This window comes from Triturus cristatus, chromosome 4_1 (genome assembly GCF_964204655.1).
Source record: "Triturus cristatus chromosome 4_1, aTriCri1.1, whole genome shotgun sequence".
NCBI lineage: Eukaryota > Metazoa > Chordata > Amphibia > Caudata > Salamandridae > Triturus > Triturus cristatus.
This window is the reverse complement of record NC_140585.1, coordinates 136,913,204-136,921,436: the sequence shown is the minus strand read 5'-3', so window position 1 is coordinate 136,921,436 and position 8,233 is coordinate 136,913,204. Positions and strand designations below refer to the sequence as shown.

The window sequence follows — 8,233 nt, the reverse complement described above, 5'->3', positions numbered from 1 at the left end:
TACATGATAAAAATCATCTCAGGTGAACGGATGACCGCGTGGCCTAATGGATAAGGCGTCTGACTTCGGATCAGAAGATTGAGGGTTTGAGTCTCTTCGTGGTCATTTTTGGCCAATGGTCACACAATCTGCTTTACATTCAGAGTGGAAAAAGTATTTTCCAATACTCTTGTAGTCCTCACTTTCTCATTACTAATCATTAATAAAGTGGAGTACATACTGTAAACTCATTCAGGTTGCATCTTCAGTCTAACTACTTGTGCATTTTAGTGGCATTAAAAAGTGCTTCTATGCCGACGCACTGAATATGTAATAGGTTTGCAGAATTTTGACGTGACAGAATGGGTTTTTAGCTTAAGTGTGTGTAGAAGAACTGCAAGGTGTGTGCCTATGTGTGCATAGAGTGCTACATGTGTAAAGTCTGTATGATTTGGGCAGTTAAAGTGCTGATTTTGCCTCCGAGTAAGAAAAGTACTACAAAAAATGTATAAAGGATCGGCACATTGTCTGCCTTTGCTGATGCCCCCGTTGCCTAATTTGTAGTGCAATGGTTAAGTTGCAGAGTGTGGTTGAACTTGGTTAGGAGACTTGGTGCCTCTTTCCGTGTCCTGCTGATGATAAGGATGGCTTGATACCATTTTCTAAGCCCAGTATATTGAGAAAAGAAGTAAGTCAAGAAGAAGTGTGGAGTCGAAAGTGGTTCTCCAATTTCTCTCCACTTGCTAAAATTGCAAAGTCTCCATTATAGCATAGAAGAGAGCGTTAAAGTCGGGGATGGAAGAGGATGAAAATGGGAAGTTTACTTATAGAGAGAAGTGAGAAATGCCCTGTGTGCACACACCGGTGTCTGACCATAGAATACATTTAAATAATGTCTCTAGAAAAGAGCTGTGCATGTGTGCCTCAGTGGCCTAATGGATAAGGCACTGGCTTCCTAAGCCAGGGATTGTGGGTTCGAGTCCCATCTGAGGTGATGACAAAAATCCTCCCTCTATCTTTTCCAGAAAATTAGGTAGATTTATTACATGCTTCCTCTCAGAAGTTTATGAGGATTAGTTACTTTGAAACGGTCCCATTTTACTTGTGTACACTTCACAGACATGTTAGTGTTCTGAAACTTCAAAGTATATTTTTAAATGCCTATTTTTGTGGGATGCATTTTCGACTGGCCAGAACAAATTCCTTTGGAAAAAATGATTTGAATTGGATTGGTGTGAATCTTGTTTCTAGAGGTGGTGACAGGCTTTCAGCTACTTGAATAGGTCAAGCCAGGATTCATAAAACGTATACAACCTATGTGAGTGTGAAAAATTAGCATATGCAGGAAGGAGCAATTTGTCCTACTTTCAAAACAGTTTCACTCCACGTCTGGAAACTTCCAGAGCTATGTAGAGAATACAAATGAGCTTTAAACTCATGAGGAAAGAGGTTTGTATGCAAAAAGGAAAACAAAAGCATATCGTACTCATAAAATACTCAATATATAGATTCCAAAAAAGTGCTTCCAGCGAAAAGAGCTGAAAGAACACTATGGGATGTAAACCTGAATACCTTTCAATAATATGTTCTCCATCCATGCATACCACCTACATGATAAAAATCATCTCGGGTGAACGGATGACCGCGTGGCCTAATGGATAAGACGTCTGACTTCGGATCAGAAGATTGAGGGTTCGAGTCCCTTCGTGGTTGTTTTTGGCCAATGGTCACACAATCTGCTTTACATTCAGAGTGGAAAAAGTCTTTTCCAATACTCTCGTAGTCCTCACTTTCTCATTACTAATCATTAATAAAGTGGAGTACATACAGTAAACTCATTCAGGTTGCATCTTCAGTCTAACTACTTGTGCATTTTAGTGGCATTAAAAAGTGTTTCTATGCCGACGCACTGAATATGTAATAGGTTAGCAGAATTTTGACGTGACAGAATGGGTTTTTAGCTTAAGTGTGTGTAGAAGAACTGCAAGGTGTGCATAGAGTGCTACATTGGTAAAATCTGTATGATTTGGGCAGTTAAAGTGCTGATTTTGCCTCCGAGTAAGAAAAGTACTACACAAAATGTATAAAGGATCGGCACATTGGCTGCCTTTGCTGATGCCCCCGTTGCCTAATTTGTAGTGCAATGGTTAAGTTGCAGAGTGTGGTTGAACTTGGTTAGGAGACTTAGTGCCTCTTTCCGTGTCCTACTGATGATAAGGATGGCTTGATACCATTTTCTAAGCCCAGTATATTGAGAAAAGAAGTAAGTGAAGAAGAAGTGTGGAGTCGAAAGTGGTTCTCCAATTTCTCTCCACTTGCTAAAATTGCAAAGTCTCCATTATAGCATAGAAGAGAGCGTTAAAGTCGTGGATGGAAGAGGATGAAAATGGGAAGTTTACTTATAGAGAGAAGTGAGAAATGCCCTGTGTGCACACACCGGTGTCTGACCATAGAATACATTTAAATAATGTCTCTAGAAAAGAGCTGTGCAGTTGTGCCTCAGTGGCCTAATGGATAAGGCACTGGCCTCCTAAGCCAGGGATTGTGGGTTTGAGTCCCATCTGAGGTGATAACAAAAATCCTCCCTCTATCTTTTCCAGAAAATTAGGTAGATTTATTACATGCTTCCTCTCAGAAGTTTATGAGGGATTAGTTACTTTGAAACGGTCCCAATTTACTTGTGTACACTTCACAGACATGTTAGTGTTCTGAAACTTCAAAGTATATTTTTAAATGCCTATTTTTGTGAGATGCATTTTCGACCGGCCAGAACATATTCCTTTGGAAAAAATGATTTGAATTGGATTGGTGTGAATCTTGTTTCTAGAGGTGGTGACAGGCTTTCAGCTACTTGAATAGGTCAAGCCAGGATTCATAAAACTTATACAACCTATGTGAGTGTGAAAAATTAGCATATGCAGGAAGGAGCAATTTGTCCTACTTTCAAAACAGTTTCACTCCACGTCTGGAAACTTCCAGAGCTATGTAGAGAATACAAATGAGCTTTAAACTCATGAGGAAAGAGGTTTGTATGCAAAAAGGAAAACAAAAGCATATCGTACTCATAAAATACTCAATATATAGATTCCAAAAAAGTGCTTCCAGCGAAAAGAGCTGAAAGAACACTATGGGATGTAAACCTGAATACCTTTCAATAATATGTTCTCCATCCATGCATACCACCTACATGATAAAAATCCTCTCAGGTGGACGGATAACCGCGTGGCCTAATGGATAAGGCGTCTGACTTCAGATCAGAAGATTGAGGGTTCGAGTCCTTTCGTGGTCGTTTTTGGCCAATGGTCACACAATCTGCTTTACATTCAGAGTGGAAAAAGTCTTTTCCAATACTCTTGTAGTCCTCACTTTCTCAGTACTAATCATTAATAAAGTGGAGTACATACTGTAAACTCATTCAGGTTGCATCTTCAGTCTAACTACTTGTGCATTTTAGTGGCATTAAAAAGTGCTTCTATGCCGACGCACTGAATATGTAATAGGTTTGCAGAATTTTGACGTGACAGAATGGGTTTTTAGCTTAAGTGTGTGTAGAAGAACTGCAAGGTGTGTGCCTATGTGTGCATAGAGTGCTACATGTGTAAAATCTGTATGATTTGGGCAGTTAAAGTGCTGATTTTGCCTCCGAGTAAGAAAAGTACTACACAAAATGTATAAAGGATCGGCACATTGGCTGCCTTTGCTGATGCCCCCGTTGCCTAATTTGTAGTGCAATGGTTAACCCCTTCGGTGCTCATGACGGAATGGTTCCGTCATGACCCACGGTTGAGCTGTGCTCATGACGGAACCATTCCGTCATGACCCCGCCCGCGCAAGATTCCGCCAGCACAGCGGCGGAATCTGCGCAGCATCGAAGGGGTTAAGTTGCAGAGTGTGGTTGAACTTGGTTAGGAGACTTGGTGCCTCTTTCCGTGTCCTGCTGATGATAAGGATGGCTTGATACCATTTTCTAAGCCCAGTATATTGAGAAAAGAAGTAAGTCAAGAAGAAGTGTGGAGTCGAAAGTGGTTCTCCAATTTCTCTCCACTTGCTAAAATTGCAAAGTCTCCATTATAGCATAGAAGAGAGCGTTAAAGTCGGGGATGGAAGAGGATAAAAATGGGAAGTTTACTTATAGAGAGAAGTGAGAAATGCCCTGTGTGCACACACCGGTGTCTGACCATAGAATACATTTAAATAATGTCTCTAGAAAAGAGCTGTGCATGTGTGCCTCAGTGGCCTAATGGATAAGGCACTGGCCTCCTAAGCCAGGGATTGTGGGTTCGAGTTCCATCTGAGGTGATAACAAAAATCCTCCCTCTATCTTTTACAGAAAATTAGGTAGATTTATTACATGCTTCCCCTCAGAAGTTTATGAGGGATTAGTTACTTTGAAACGGTCCCAGTTTACTTGTGTACACTTCACAGACATGTTAGTGTTCTGAAACTTCAAAGTATATTTTTAAATGCCTATTTTTGTGAGATGCATTTTCGACTGGCCAGAACATATTCCTTTGGAAAAAATGATTTGAATTGGATTGGTGTGAATCTTGTTTCTAGAGGTGGTGACAGGCTTTCAGCTACTTGAATAGGTCAAGCCAGGATTCATAAAACGTATACAACCTATGTGAGTGTGAAAAATTTGCATATGCAGGAAGGAGCAATTTGTCCTACTTTCAAAACAGTTTCACTCCACGTCTGGAAACTTCCAGAGCTATGTAGAGAATACAAATGAGCTTTAAACTCATGAGGAAAGAGGTTTGTATGCAAAAAGGAAAACAAAAGCATATCGTACTCATAAAATACTCAATATATAGATTCCAAAAAAGTGCTTCCAGCGAAAAGAGCTGAAAGAACACTATGGGATGTAAACCTGAATACCTTTCAATAATATGTTCTCCATCCATGCATACCACCTACATGATAAAAATCATCTCAGGTGGACGGATGACCGCGTGGCCTAATGGATAAGGCGTCTGACTTCGGATCAGAAGATTGAGGGTTAGAGTCCCTTCGTGGTTGTTTTTGGCCAATGGTCACACAATCTGCTTTTCATTCAGAGTGGAAAAAGTCTTTTCCAATACTCTTGTAGTCCTCACTTTCTCAGTACTAATCATTAATAAAGTGGAGTACATACTGTAAACTCATTCAGGTTGCATCTTCAGTCTAACTACTTGTGCATTTTAGTGGCATTAAAAAGTGCTTCTATGCCGACGCACTGAATATGTAATAGGTTTGCAGAATTTTGACGTGACAGAATGGGTTTTTAGCTTAAGTGTGTGTAGAAGAACTGCAAGGTGTGTGCCTATGTGTGCATAGAGTGCTACATGTGTAAAATCTGTATGATTTGGGCAGTTAAAGTGCTGATTTTGCCTCCGAGTAAGAAAAGTACTACACAAAATGTATAAAGGATCGGCACATTGGCTGCCTTTGCTGATGCCCCCGTTGCCTAATTTGTAGTGCAATGGTTAAGTTGCAGAGTGTGGTTGAACTTGGTTAGGAGACTTGGTGCCTCTTTCCGTGTCCTACTGATGATAAGGATGGCTTGATACCATTTTCTAAGCCCAGTATATTGAGAAAAGAAGTAAGTGAAGAAGAAGTGTGGAGTCGAAAGTGGTTCTCCAATTTCTCTCCACTTGCTAAAATTGCAAAGTCTCCATTAAAGCATAGAAGAGAGCGTTAAAGTCGGGGATGGAAGAGGATGAAAATGGGAAGTTTACTTATAGAGAGAAGTGAGAAATGCCCTGTGTGCACACACCGGTGTCTGACCATAGAATACATTTAAATAATGCCTCTAGAAAAGAGTTATGCATGTGTGCCTCAGTGGCCTAATGGATAAGGCACTGGCCTCCTAAGCCAGAGATTGTGGGTTCAAGTCCCATCTGAGGTGATAACGAAAATCCTCCCTCTATCTTTTCCAGAAAATTAGGTAGATTTATTACATGCTTCCTCTCAGAAGTTTATGAGGGATTAGTTACTTTGAAACGGTCCCATTTTACTTGTGTACACTTCACAGTCATGTTAGTGTTCTGAAACTGCAAAGTATATTTTTAAATGCCTATTTTTGTGAGATGCATTTTCGACCGGCCAGAACATATTCCTTTGGAAAAAATGATTTGAATTGGATTGGTGTGAATCTTGTTTCTAGAGGTGGTGACAGGCTTTCAGCTACTTGAATAGGTCAAGCCAGGATTCATAAAACGTATAAAACCTATGTGAGTGTGAAAAATTAGCATATGCAGGAAGGAGCAATTTGTCCTACTTTCAAAACAGTTTCACTCCACGTCTGGAAACTTCCAGAGCTATGTAGAGAATACAAATGAGCTTTAAACGCATGAGGAAAGAGGTTTGTATGCAAAAAGGAAAACAAAAGCATATCGTACTCATAAAATACTCAATATATAGATTCCAAAAAAGTGCTTCCATCGAAAAGAGCTGAAAGAACACTATGGGATGTAAACCTGAATACCTTTCAATAATATGTTCTCCATCCATGCATACCACCTACATGATAAAAATCATCTCAGGTGAACGGATGACCGCGTGGCCTAATGGATAAGGCGTCTGACTTCGGATCAGAAGATTGAGGGTTCGAGTCCCTTCGTGGTCATTTTTGGCCAATGGTCACACAATCTGCTTTACATTCAGAGTGGAAAAAGTCTTTTCCAATACTCTTGTAGTCCTCACTTTCTAATTACTAATCATTAATAAAGTGGAGTACATACTGTACACTCATTCAGGTTGCATCTTCAGTCTAACTACTTGTGCATTTTAGTGGCATTAAAAAGTGCTTCTATGCCGACGCAATGAATATGTAATAGGTTTGCAGAATTTTGACGTGACAGAATGGGTTTTTAGCTTAAGTGTGTGTAGAAGAACTGCAAGGTGTGTGCCTATGTGTGCATAGAGTGCTACATGTGTAAAGTCTGTATGATTTGGGCAGTTAAAGTGCTGATTTTGCCTCCGAGTAAGAAAAGTACTACAAAAAATGTATAAAGGATCGGCACATTGTCTGCCTTTGCTGATGCCCCCGTTGCCTAATTTGTAGTGCAATGGTTAAGTTGCAGAGTGTGGTTGAACTTGGTTAGGAGACTTGGTGCCTCTTTCCGTGTCCTGCTGATGATAAGGATGGCTTGATACCATTTTCTAAGCCCAGTATATTGAGAAAAGAAGTAAGTCAAGAAGAAGTGTGGAGTCGAAAGTGGTTCTCCAATTTCTCTCCACTTGCTAAAATTGCAAAGTCTCCATTATAGCATAGAAGAGAGCGTTAAAGTCGGGGATGGAAGAGGATGAAAATGGGAAGTTTACTTATAAAGAGAAGTGAGAAGTGCCCTGTGTGCACACACCGGTGTCTGACCATAGAATACATTTAAATAATGTCTCTAGAAAAGAGCTATGCATGTGTACCTCAGTGGCCTAATGGATAAGGCCCTGGCCTCCTAAGCCAGGGATTGTGGGTTTGAGTCCCATCTGAGGTGATAACAAAAATCCTCCCTCTATCTTTTCCTGAAAATTAGGTAGATTTATTACATGCTTTCTCTCAGAAGTTTATGAGGGATTAGTTACTTTGAAACGGTCCCATTTTACTTGTGTAGACTTCACAGTCATGTTAGTGTTCTGAAACTGCAAAGTATATTTTTAAATGCCTATTTTTGTGAGATGCATTTTCGACCGGCCAGAACATATTCCTTTGGAAAAAATGATTTGAATTGGATTGGTGTGAATCTTGTTTCTAGAGGTGGTGACAGGCTTTCAGCTACTTGAATAGGTCAAGCCAGGATTCATAAAACTTATACAACCTATGTGAGTGTGAAAAATTAGCATATGCAGGAAGGAGTAATTTGTCCTACTTTCAAAACAGTTTCACTCCACGTCTGGAAACTTCCAGAGCTATGTAGAGAATACAAATGAGCTTTAAACTCATGAGGAAAGAGGTTTGTATGCAAAAAGGAAAACAAAAGCATATCGTACTCATAAAATACTCAATATATAGATTCCAAAAAAGTGCTTCCAGCGAAAAGAGCTGAAAGAACACTATGGGATGTAAACCTGAATACCTTTCAATAATATGTTCTCCATCCATGCATACCACCTACATGATAAAAATCCTCTCAGGTGGACGGATGACCGCGTGGCCTAATGGATAAGGCGTCTGACTTCGGATCAGAAGATTGAGGGTTCGAGTCCTTTTGTGGTCGTTTTTGGCCAATGGTCACACAATCTGCTTTACATTCAGAGTGGAAAAAGTCTTTTCCAA

The 8,233-nt window shown here is 40.1% G+C and overlaps 4 non-coding genes across 4 annotated transcripts; all 4 read left to right on the top strand.

Moving 5' to 3' along the window:
- The first annotated feature begins 900 nt into the window (after positions 1 to 900).
- On the top strand, positions 901 to 973 carry TRNAR-CCU (transfer RNA arginine (anticodon CCU)). The gene has a single exon. It is a non-coding gene; the product is annotated as a tRNA-Arg (tRNA).
- A 1,502-nt stretch (positions 974 to 2,475) lies between these two features.
- On the top strand, positions 2,476 to 2,548 carry TRNAR-CCU (transfer RNA arginine (anticodon CCU)). Its single transcript has one exon. It is a non-coding gene; the product is annotated as a tRNA-Arg (tRNA).
- Positions 2,549 to 5,793: 3,245 nt separating this feature from the next.
- Positions 5,794 to 5,866, top strand: TRNAR-CCU (transfer RNA arginine (anticodon CCU)). The gene has a single exon. It is a non-coding gene; the product is annotated as a tRNA-Arg (tRNA).
- Positions 5,867 to 6,513: 647 nt separating this feature from the next.
- TRNAR-UCG (transfer RNA arginine (anticodon UCG)) lies at positions 6,514 to 6,586 on the top strand. Its single transcript has one exon. It is a non-coding gene; the product is annotated as a tRNA-Arg (tRNA).
- Positions 6,587 to 8,233: the final 1,647 nt, after the last annotated feature.